Genomic DNA, 10,015 nt, shown 5'->3' on the forward strand with positions numbered 1-10,015 from the left:
TTGGCCTCAAAGACCTCGTAGGGTCGTATTTTACGTAGATGGATCCGTTCATTGGTTCCAGAGCATGAGGTAAGGGACGGTTCCCCTCTGATGTCCAACACCTGCCCGGGGATGAGCTCCCTGCGGTCACCAAAACACGTACCTTTTCTGATACATCTGCCAATATGTCCATTGATTCCAGGTGACTTCTGAACCCTTTGCGTTTAGGGCCAACTGGGAAAGCGATGGAGGGAAATAAACCTCCAGACGTCTTCAGGTGACCGCGGTGACTTTTCAGGCCTCACAAGAGCCTTCTAGAGAAGCCTTCAGCTGAAAACGCTTTGGCTGCTCAACCCGTTTTCTCTCTCCTGGGGCCAGGCTTTATTTCCCTCACCTCCCGGCGAGGCTGCCCTGACAACCTCGTTGCATGTTCTCTGCTCCCAAAACCAGGCCCTAAATCCAGGGGAGGCCCCGAAACCTGTGGAGGCAGATGCTCTTCACCCCGATCACCTTAGGCACCCCCAGGCGGCCGCTTGAGGGCGCCCAAGAATCTCCACCTTCACGTGGATCACGTGATCCGTGGACTGGCCCGTGGGAAAAAAGGGGGAATGATAGAGGGAAGCTGACAAAAGCTGTCAGCGTGGCCCAGCGGGTGCCACTGCGGACCACAGTGCCGTCACGTCTGCCGTTTTTCAAGCTGTCAACAAAAGAACGTCCGACCTAAAAAAATAACTAACTAAATGAAGTCTTACAAGCGTTTATCTGAGCCGAGCTAACCGCAACTGCCAGGGAGCAGAACCTCAACAGAGGGAGAAAATGCTCCGGAAAATGGCAGTTTGGCAACTTATTTTATACATTAGGATCAAAAGAGGAGATGTAAGGACGGTTTCCATGAAATTCACTGGGGGTAGGTTAGGGAGGCGAAGAGGGGGGAGTCTCTGAGGTTGGGTGAAAAGTAAAAGGGGGAGACATCTGACCCCGGTGGGTGCGGGACACTCACTATTGACATGGAGATGGAGCGTGGGCAGCGAGGTCCCAGTGTGCCCAACGCGGCCTCCTGTCATCGTGCCCGGGAGGGGTCTGGGGACAAAGATTGCTCCGGCTTTTCAAGGGCATGTTATCTGAGCTGCACAAAGACAATAGGAAATTTCAAAGTCGAAGACCGGCCTTTGTCAAGGAAGCTACAGGTCTGGGACGTGACGGCCACCATCCCCCGCGTCCAGTTAGGGATGTTTATATTGGGGTCCCCCTGCATGGGAGTTACTCGGGGCTCTGGGTTTGCGAGGCCACCGTGCCCTTCTCGCCTAGATGCCCACACACCCTGCAGCGGGCTTCCTTGCCCGCTTGCCTTCCCTCCTGGAGGTTTCTTGTGCTCAATACTTCACACTCCTCCTGCAGCTCTAACCTAAACACGCTGTGAAAGCCAGGTTCTCTGTTTTTTTTTCTGTCCCCCCCCCCCCCACAGTATTATGGGGAAAGAGGCTTCAGGTTCGCAGAAGGAGAAGTCGGGCGTTTAAATTTAGACCCGGTGGATGAAAGCGAGTCTCATACAGCATCCGAATCAGAAACTGGGCAGAGTCACTTCTTGATTCTAAAAGCCAACAGCTGCTCAGAGACAAGCAGATTGAACCGCTTCCTCCGTGCTCAGAAATTCTCAGGGAGTGTGCGCGCACATGCACACATGCACACGTGCACACACACGCACACACACGTACACATGCACACACACATTCCACACGCGCACACATGCACACACACATGCACACACCCATACGTGCACACACGGACACACATGCACACATGCGTGCACACACGTGCACATGCACACACATGCATGCACACACGCGCACATGCACGCACGCACACACGCACACAGATACGCTCAGAATGACTACGAAAAGGAGCACAAAGAAATACAATGCACTGATGACGCCATATGCAACTTCGGTGCAAAGTTATAGGTTTCGCGTCACATCGTTTCCTGCAGAAACCACGATCGCGCGAGTCCAGGCAAGTCTCCCAAACCAGGAGCTTAAGAATTTACATCGCAGCCCTGGCCGGTGTGGCCCAGTGGTTCGAGCGTAGGCCCGAGGACTGAAGGGTCCCGGGTTCGATTCCAGCCAAGGGCCCGGGCCTCGGTGGCTCGTGCAGGAGGCAGCCAATCGAGGTCTCTCTCTCTCTCCCTCTCCTTTCTTCCCTCTGAAATCAATAAAGATATATTTTAAAAAATAAAAACAGATAAAAATAAAATTTTGGAGAGATTTAAACATGTTTAAATGCCAGTGGGAGGGCTGGGTAAGGGGGAGTGCACACCCAGCTGTGAAGCTGAGCGCCTTCTGCCTCAGCGCTGACTAAGACAGTCGTCCCCGTCCCGTTCCCCCTCCGTTCCAATGTGGGCTGCGAGGCCACCCAAGCAGGACCGGGAAGGGAGGTGCCCCAGAACCAGTTCTGAGTCACTGGATAGACTTGAGTGAGGGGCCAGAGATTTCGGGGAGAGTCTGCAGGACAGGCTTGCGCTGTGGACCCCGTGTGGGACGGGAGGCCTCCCGCCTGCTTTTCTCTGACCACCTGGAGAACTTGAAGGGTGGTCCCTGGAGACATTTTCGAGGGTCCTATGACTGGGGGGTGCCGCTAGTGAGGGTCACCTAGCGGGCGAAGCCGGGGATGCTGTGCGGGGCGGGGCGGGGGGCCAGCAGGGACGGGAGGGGGTGTAGGTGTTGTGTTGGGAAGCCACGCGTCCCGGGTCATGACGGCCTAAGAGTCTCAGCTTCTGCCGGGGGGGCCTTGGAGATTTGAAAGAACGAAGAACTGAAGCCATGGTTTTAGGAAGGGCCGGCCGACGACACGGAAGAAGAGAATGGAGGGGTCCAGAGGCGGAACCAGGACAGATTCTTGGAGGCCATGGGGGGGAGGGCCTTTATGGGTCCCCATAGCGGAGCCCGGGTGCCCAGGCCCCTCCGCAGGGCACTGTTGAAACCGGAGCGGCACCGAGGGTCTCCGCGAACAGGCCCGTCTTCTCTCGCTGCTGCAGGTCTTCGTTGCGTCCAACTCCGGTGTCGCTTAGTGGCCCACGCGGGTGAGCCGGCTCCTGGATCGGTGGTGACACAGTGACCGCAGGGAGCTCCCGGTCCACTTGCACCCGGGTCGCCTTTACAGAGGGGAGACCTTCTGACCTGCGCCTCGCGAGCGGCACCGAGCCTGCGGGACGCAGATGCGGGAGGCGGGGCTCTCGGGGCCTCTTAGGGAACCGATATGATGGGGCCCCGGCGGTAAAAGTGACAGATGCTGACTCTGACCACAGGGGAAACTCACTGGAAGGATATGAGTCCCTCGCCAAAGGGGAAAGTCGAAGGCCCAGAAACAGGAACCGATCGAGGGGCTCCTCCAGCCGCAGGCCAGGGATGTGTCAGCACCTCCTGTTCTCGGCTTTTGCTTCCCCCATTCGAGGGTCCGAGGCCCAGGGCAGACGGCCTAGGTGGGCCCTGCGCCCCCCTGCCCCGGGCGGACAGACACAGTGTCCGAGTCCCGGAGGCGACGGGGACCTGGGACGTAGGGGCAGGACTGAGAAAAGGCCCGTGGTCTCAGCGGCTCCACCAGGAGGGACAGGAGTTGCTCCGGTGCCCATTTCCTGGGTGACCCTCCACAGCTCCCTGGAGCCCCTTCCTCCAAGACAGAGGTTCCTAAACCCTGTGTCGCCGGCAGCCTTGCGACTCGGATGGAATCAGACGATCGCACAGCAGTCTCGGGGGGTCGCTGGGCCCCCATCGAGAGCCCCCCCCTCTAGAAGCCTCTGTCCCTGCGGCTCAGGAGCAGGCAGGTCTCACGCACCGTCTCTCCGGGGACCCGCAGTTTTTAACCATCTCGTGCCCACAGCCACGCGGGTAACAACAAGCAGGGCCCCCGGTCTCGTCTTAATCTTGTAAATTTTTTAAAAAATTTTTTTCCTAAAAGGGTAAGACACTATTTCAGTCACTGTTTTGCAGGGAGAGAAAGTCCCGTTTGTCTCTATGATTCATGTCGGGTGGTTTCTGGACGGCGCTGTATTGATTCATGACGACTCACCCAGCATCTGGTGCGGATTAGACGGGGCACTTTCTCTGGGTGACAGTAAAATCCTAAAAAAAGGGGGGGGAGAAACGTGAACGGGAGGCCCCGTGGGAGCGCGCCGGGGTTGAGCGGCCTCTAGGGCCTGAGTCGGTTCGATCAGATGCTGCGAGGCCCGGCCTGGGCTTTGGCCCGGGGCTGCCGTGACGTAACGTCTGCTCCCCGCGCCCAGGCCAGCGGCCCCTGGCGGGTCAAACCGCCCCCCACGCTGTGCTTTTTCATGCCGTGGCCGTTGGCCCAGTTGGACGCACGGGGAAACAGAGGCAGGAAGCTGCCGTGGGTGTTGCTTCATAACTCCCGTGTCGAAACCCCAACCCTCAATGTGACTATATTTGGAGATAGGACCTTCAGGCGGTAAAGTTAAACAGAGTCATGAGAGCGGGGCCCTAATCTGATAGAACCAGTGTCCTTATGAGATAAAACAGACCCGAGTTCTCTCTCCCCCCCCCCCGCATGTACAGAGATCGTGGGGACACACGGGGAGGTGGCTGCCGTCTGCAAGCCAAGAAGGGAGGCCTCAGGATGAAACCCATCTACCAGCACCCCGACGCGGGACCTCCCAGCCCCCAGGACCGTGAGAAATAAATTCCCGTGAAGGCGCCCAGTCTATGAAATTTGTTGCGGCAGCTTTGAGAAGATCAATATAGCACGTGGCCCGTTAACCGAGAACACAGGGAGGAGGGAGGCATTTTTTTTTTTTTTTTAAATACATCTTTATTGATTTCAGAGAGAGGAAGGGAGAGGGAGAGAGAGAGAGAAACATCAATGATGAGAGAGTCATTGATCGGCTGCAGCCCGCAACCCGGGCCTGTGCCCCGACCGGGAATCGAACCCGGATCGCCTGGATCCTAGGTCGATGCTTAACCGCTGAGCCACGCCCGGCCGGGCAGGGAGGCATTTTGAACAGAAAAAAAGTGCCCTCGGTAGGAGCGTGGGCAGCTGGCCCGAGACAAGCAGGTGGCCTGTGCCCGCCCCTGGGACTCTCGCCGCATAGGACAGACCAGGGTTTTGAGAAACTCCCGGGAAACGAGAGAGAACCGCCAGCAAAAGGGACCGTGACCTGGGGCGGGAGTGGGGTGCGGAGAGGGTCTGCCCTAGGGATGTCCGGGGGCAGCTCTTTTTGTGGGGTTTGCCACAGAGGCGGATTTTTTGAGGGGTGTCCCCCGGGGTTTGTCTTTTATCTGGGAACTCTCACGCAGGATGCCATTGCCCATGAGGGTGAGCCCTGGCCCCTGCCCCCCCACGGGGCGGAGGGTGGCTCCAGAGGCTGAGCCAACCGCCTTCCCTGCCCTGGGCGTTTGGAATCGGGACCCTTGAGAGTCAGGGGCAGTTAGGACCCGAAAGGGGTCACGAAAAGACCAGGCGTGTTTCAGCCGATCCGCAGGGAGAGAGGGGAAAAGGCGGGTGAGCCGGGGAGGCCGAGATGAGACATCTCGTGTCCTTAGAGAGACAGGCTGTCGGGCGGAGACTGAGAGGCCAGGAGACCGACAGAGAGGCGGGGACACAGTAAGGAGAAAAGGTGACAGAGAGAGACAGAGGCACAGACGAGAGAGAGAGACAAAGGGACCAGGAGACCAGCGCTGGCTCCCCACACGTCCCCCATCCGCCGGCCGGCTGCCCCTGTGCCCCGATCCCGGAGCCGGCCCTGCCGCCCTCGCCAGGTAAACCACCGGTTTTTTTCCTGCATTTGGTGGAAGGGACTCTGTCCCTTTGGGCACCGTTCCCGGGTGAGTCGGTGGCCAGACAGTGCTGGGGACGGAACAGAGCCAGGGCTGCTGCTCTGTGTCTGCCCTGGCCATTTACTTGCATGCTTTTGGGGGAGAGGAGGGCATTCGGTGCTTTTTTTTTTTTTTCCCCCTCTCCAAGGGGCTGGAATTAAGCCTGTGAGTCAGGATAATAAACTCGCTGAGTGTGTCTCTGTTCAGACGACGATATATATATTTTTTCCTATCTCCAGTCATGAAGTTGGCGCTGATGTATAAAGGGACGAGCCGCTGGGTTTTATTTTATTTTTATGTCCATATTTTTATGTCCACTTTTCTTTTTTTTTTTAAACGCTCACCCGAGGATATTTTTTCCGTTGCTTTTCAGAGAGGGTGGAAGGAAGAGAGAGAGAAAGAGAGAGAGAACGTCGATGTGAAAGAGACACGTCGATGGGTTGCCTCCCACATGATCCCCGACCAGGGCCGGGGGTCAAGCCTGTAACCGAGGCACGTGCCCTTGGCCGGAATCGAACCCAGGGCCCTTCGGTCCGCGGGCTGACGCTCTAACCACTGGGCCAGACCGGCCAGGGCCTTACGCCCCCTTTCTCGCTGTGCCCAAGTTGGGTGATGTGTCCCAGGGCACAGGCCGGGGCGCAGGCCCCTCGGTCCCCAGCAGGGGGCGAGCAGGAGGCGGCCGATCCATGACTCTCCTCATTGATGTTTCTCTCTCTCTCCCTTCCTCTCTCTGAAATCAGTGAAAACATTAAAAAATAAATAAACCACTAAGCCTTATAGTATATACATGATCAAAACAGAGGAGAGGCAGGAAAAAGGGAAGGAGAGGAGGGGGCAGGGGAGAGGATAATTTAAATAGCGCAGGAGGGCCTGTCTCTCCCTTTCATTGGGCGCCCGGCCCACAGTGAGCACAGGCGGGGAGACGACCGGCACCTGCGCTCCTCTGTGGGTTTAGGGCCCCACGAGCCTCTCACACTGTGGCGTCTCATCGTAAGGAGTGTGGCTCTAATGTCGAAAGATGCGTGTTTTTCTTTTTTTTTCGTATGTTTTTGTTGATTCCAGAGAGAGGAAGGGAGAGGGAGAGAGAGAAACACGCATGAGAAACACTGATCGGCTGCCTCCTGCTCGCCCCCTCCTGAGGATGGAGCCCACAACCCGGGACCGAACCGGGGACCTCTTGGTTCATAGGTCAACGCTCAACCACTGAGCCACGCCGGCCGGGCAGATGTGTGTTTTTCATACAAGACCCATAAGGGAGGCAGGTCTCGATTCTTCATCTCTAGCACCCGCTACAGTGCCGGCACATAGTAGGTGCTCAGTTCTGATTTTTTTCATTGAGCATTTTTTTTTTTTTTTCACATTGAGCATATGCTAATCGTATAATACAAAACATAAATCCTTTGTCCCGCGCTCTCTGGAGCACGCCCGCGCCTTTCCCCCTAGTCTCCTCTCAGGGACAGAGGCTTGCTCTCTCTTTTGAGCTCCGAGGGCCCTTCTTTAGCTTCTGTAACTTGTTTCCTGAGCCCAGGCAGCCCAGCTGGCTCACTTTTCCTACCTCTGTGACTTTCTAAATCAACTTTCGCTTGCATTTGAATATATAAAAATATATATAAATTTAATTAAATAAATTTAAAAAGACCCATAAGGCAAGCCAACTACTGCATCTGGTGCTCAACCAAAGACACCGCCATCTGTCCCCACTTGGAAAGGAAAGCTGGCTGAACTAGAATGCTGAAGGATTCTGATAGGAGGTCCTTGTACGGCGGAGAAATTTAGGGGTCACGTAAGGCGTTTTCGTGAATAACTCTGACTACATGGGACAAAGTCTTACATGGAGATTTTAGAATCCAGTCCTAGGGCAGGATATGCTCCTGTTGTGCCAGACATGCCATCGCAGTGACTGGGATGCAGCAGGCCCTCTGGTTGACTAACGTGGGGCACACATCTCTCCCCAGAGCCTCTGAGTTACAGGCTTGGTACCAACAGACAAGATGAACCAATGAGGTTCCCCCTCTCTGGAATCTAAAAATTGGGAACAGCCAGAAAAATGAGGCCGTTAGCCATGGGAGCTGAGCCCTGGAAGCCACCCACTGTCGCCTGGGCAGTTTCCCACCGGGTAAGCCCTACTCAGTGTCAGACGGCCTTCGCGGTTGCAACTCACTCTCTCCAAGTTTACGGTCACCTCTGATACGCCAGGCCCAGCTCTCGGCGCTGGATCGACAGGGCTGAGCAAGGCCCCTGTCCTCACAGTGCTCCCCAGGAGCAAAAATAAACACACGAGCAATAAACAAATGCAAGAGCGAGAGAAAGGCAGAGAGGCCTCGGCTCTGGAGCGGGCCCCCGACTCTGCACAAGGAACTACTTTCTTGTTGAGGATCAGCTCTCGGCTTGCCGCTGGGCTCTGCTGCTGTCTACGAGTCCGAGCGTGGAGGACGTGGGCTCGGCGGGGTTAGGTGACTAACGGGGCAGGTCATCGAGTCACTCTGGCTTCCCCGCACCGGGGATCTGTGCTGAGTTTGGAGAACTCCCCACCGAATGAACTTGCATCTCCCCGCGGTGGGAGCCTGTGGACGGAGCAGAGCAAGTGACATGAGACACCGCCGATCAGACGCATCTGCGTGAGGCTGAGTGACAGGGCGAAGCCGGTGCCAAGGAATCCTCTCCGGTGACGGTGACAGGAGATCCTGCAGCAGCAGCAGCTCTTTGTATTTCTTTCTCTGCGAACTGACGGTTTTTGGCCCCGTTTTCCCGGCTGGCTGTCGGTCTTTATCGTACCGATCAAGGGCTCATTGTTTACGAAGGAAATGAGTCCTGTGTCCCACCTACGTGGTAAATGAGCTCCCCCCGCTTTCCCTCATCTCTGCTGTCTGCTGGTCCATCTGTTGCTGGCTGCTTGGTGCAGTGGGAGTGGGGGGGGGGGGGACAAGCCACACTCTTGTCCACACAAACCGGGTGCCCAGACATTTTTGAGTTGAAAAAACTTGCAGACCAGAGGCTGCTGGTCAGCATGTCCTGGGCTGGGTGCCCAACAGTTTCTACACGGCCGCAGGGGAACGAGGGGTGCTCTTTGCAGGCAACAGCTCCCTCTCTCTCGGGTTGGTATCAAAGTCCCCGATGTGGCTTCTTTGGCAGTCGCTTATTTAATATGTTAATATTGGCAATCAATTGATGTAATAACATTTCACGGCTCGGTCAGAGGCATTACTCAGGCCTCCCTGAGCCTGGGCGCACAGGGTCCCCCACGCTGGAAACTCCGGGCGCCCCTCCAACCTTTCCTTGGGCTCTTCCTCGGTGTCTGCTCCATCCCTTCCCCTCTCCTCACTTGACCCTTTCAAAGTCTAATTCTCTCCCGCATCCTTCCTGTTTCCATGCCTTTCCCAGTGTGTTTCACAGAATGTCAGCCTCACAAAATGCTCCCGACAAAGGGACTCGGGGGTCAAACGAGTGTGAGAAACGCTGGGCTGGCCCTGCAGAGCCTCTGGGGAGCCCTTCCGTGCAGCCGCGTGTTTCAGCAGCCACCCCCCAGGCCTGCAGCAGCGCCCTGTGTGCACCAGCATCCCGCAGAGCCGGTGTCTGCGGGGTGGGAGTGGGGGGGAATGCTGCCTTTCAGGGCCTTCAGTAGGAAGTGGTTCAGCAACGGTTTGCAGTGGCAAGAGGTGTGTGATGGAGTGACACAGGAAGTGCCCCAGAGCGTGGCCGGGGACATCTACCTTCAGAACGAACCTGGGACAAAAACTGACACGAGCCTGGCTGGCGTGGCTCAGTGGTTGAGCATCGGCCTAGGATCCAGGAGATCGCCGTTCGATTCCCGGTCAGGGCACAGGCCCGGGGTGCAGGCCCCTCGACCCCCAGCAGGGGGCGAGCAGGAGGCAGCTGGTCAATGACTCTCATCATTGAGGTTTCTCTTTCCCTCTCTTGGAAATCAAAAAAATATTTTTTTTAAAAACCTAAAAAAAAAAGTGACATGTTCATCGGCTACCACGGCCATCGCCGGATCTGAAAGAGACAGAGAAGGCAGAGTGACAGAGACGGGGCCCAGGTGGCAGGCCAGCCCCCGAGGCCGGGGCCGAGACAGAGCTGCCGCGGCTCCCAGGCTGCTCCCGGGAAGTTCAGACCTTGGAGGCTCCTGAAGAAGGTCTTGGCTCCAGGGGGACTTACAGGGAAATTAGTGGGCAGCACATGGACTCAAGAGTAGCTGCTCAACAGCCAGGCTC

The sequence above is a fragment of the Miniopterus schreibersii genome (genome assembly GCF_964146895.1).
Source record: "Miniopterus schreibersii genome assembly, chromosome: 22".
NCBI lineage: Eukaryota > Metazoa > Chordata > Mammalia > Chiroptera > Miniopteridae > Miniopterus > Miniopterus schreibersii.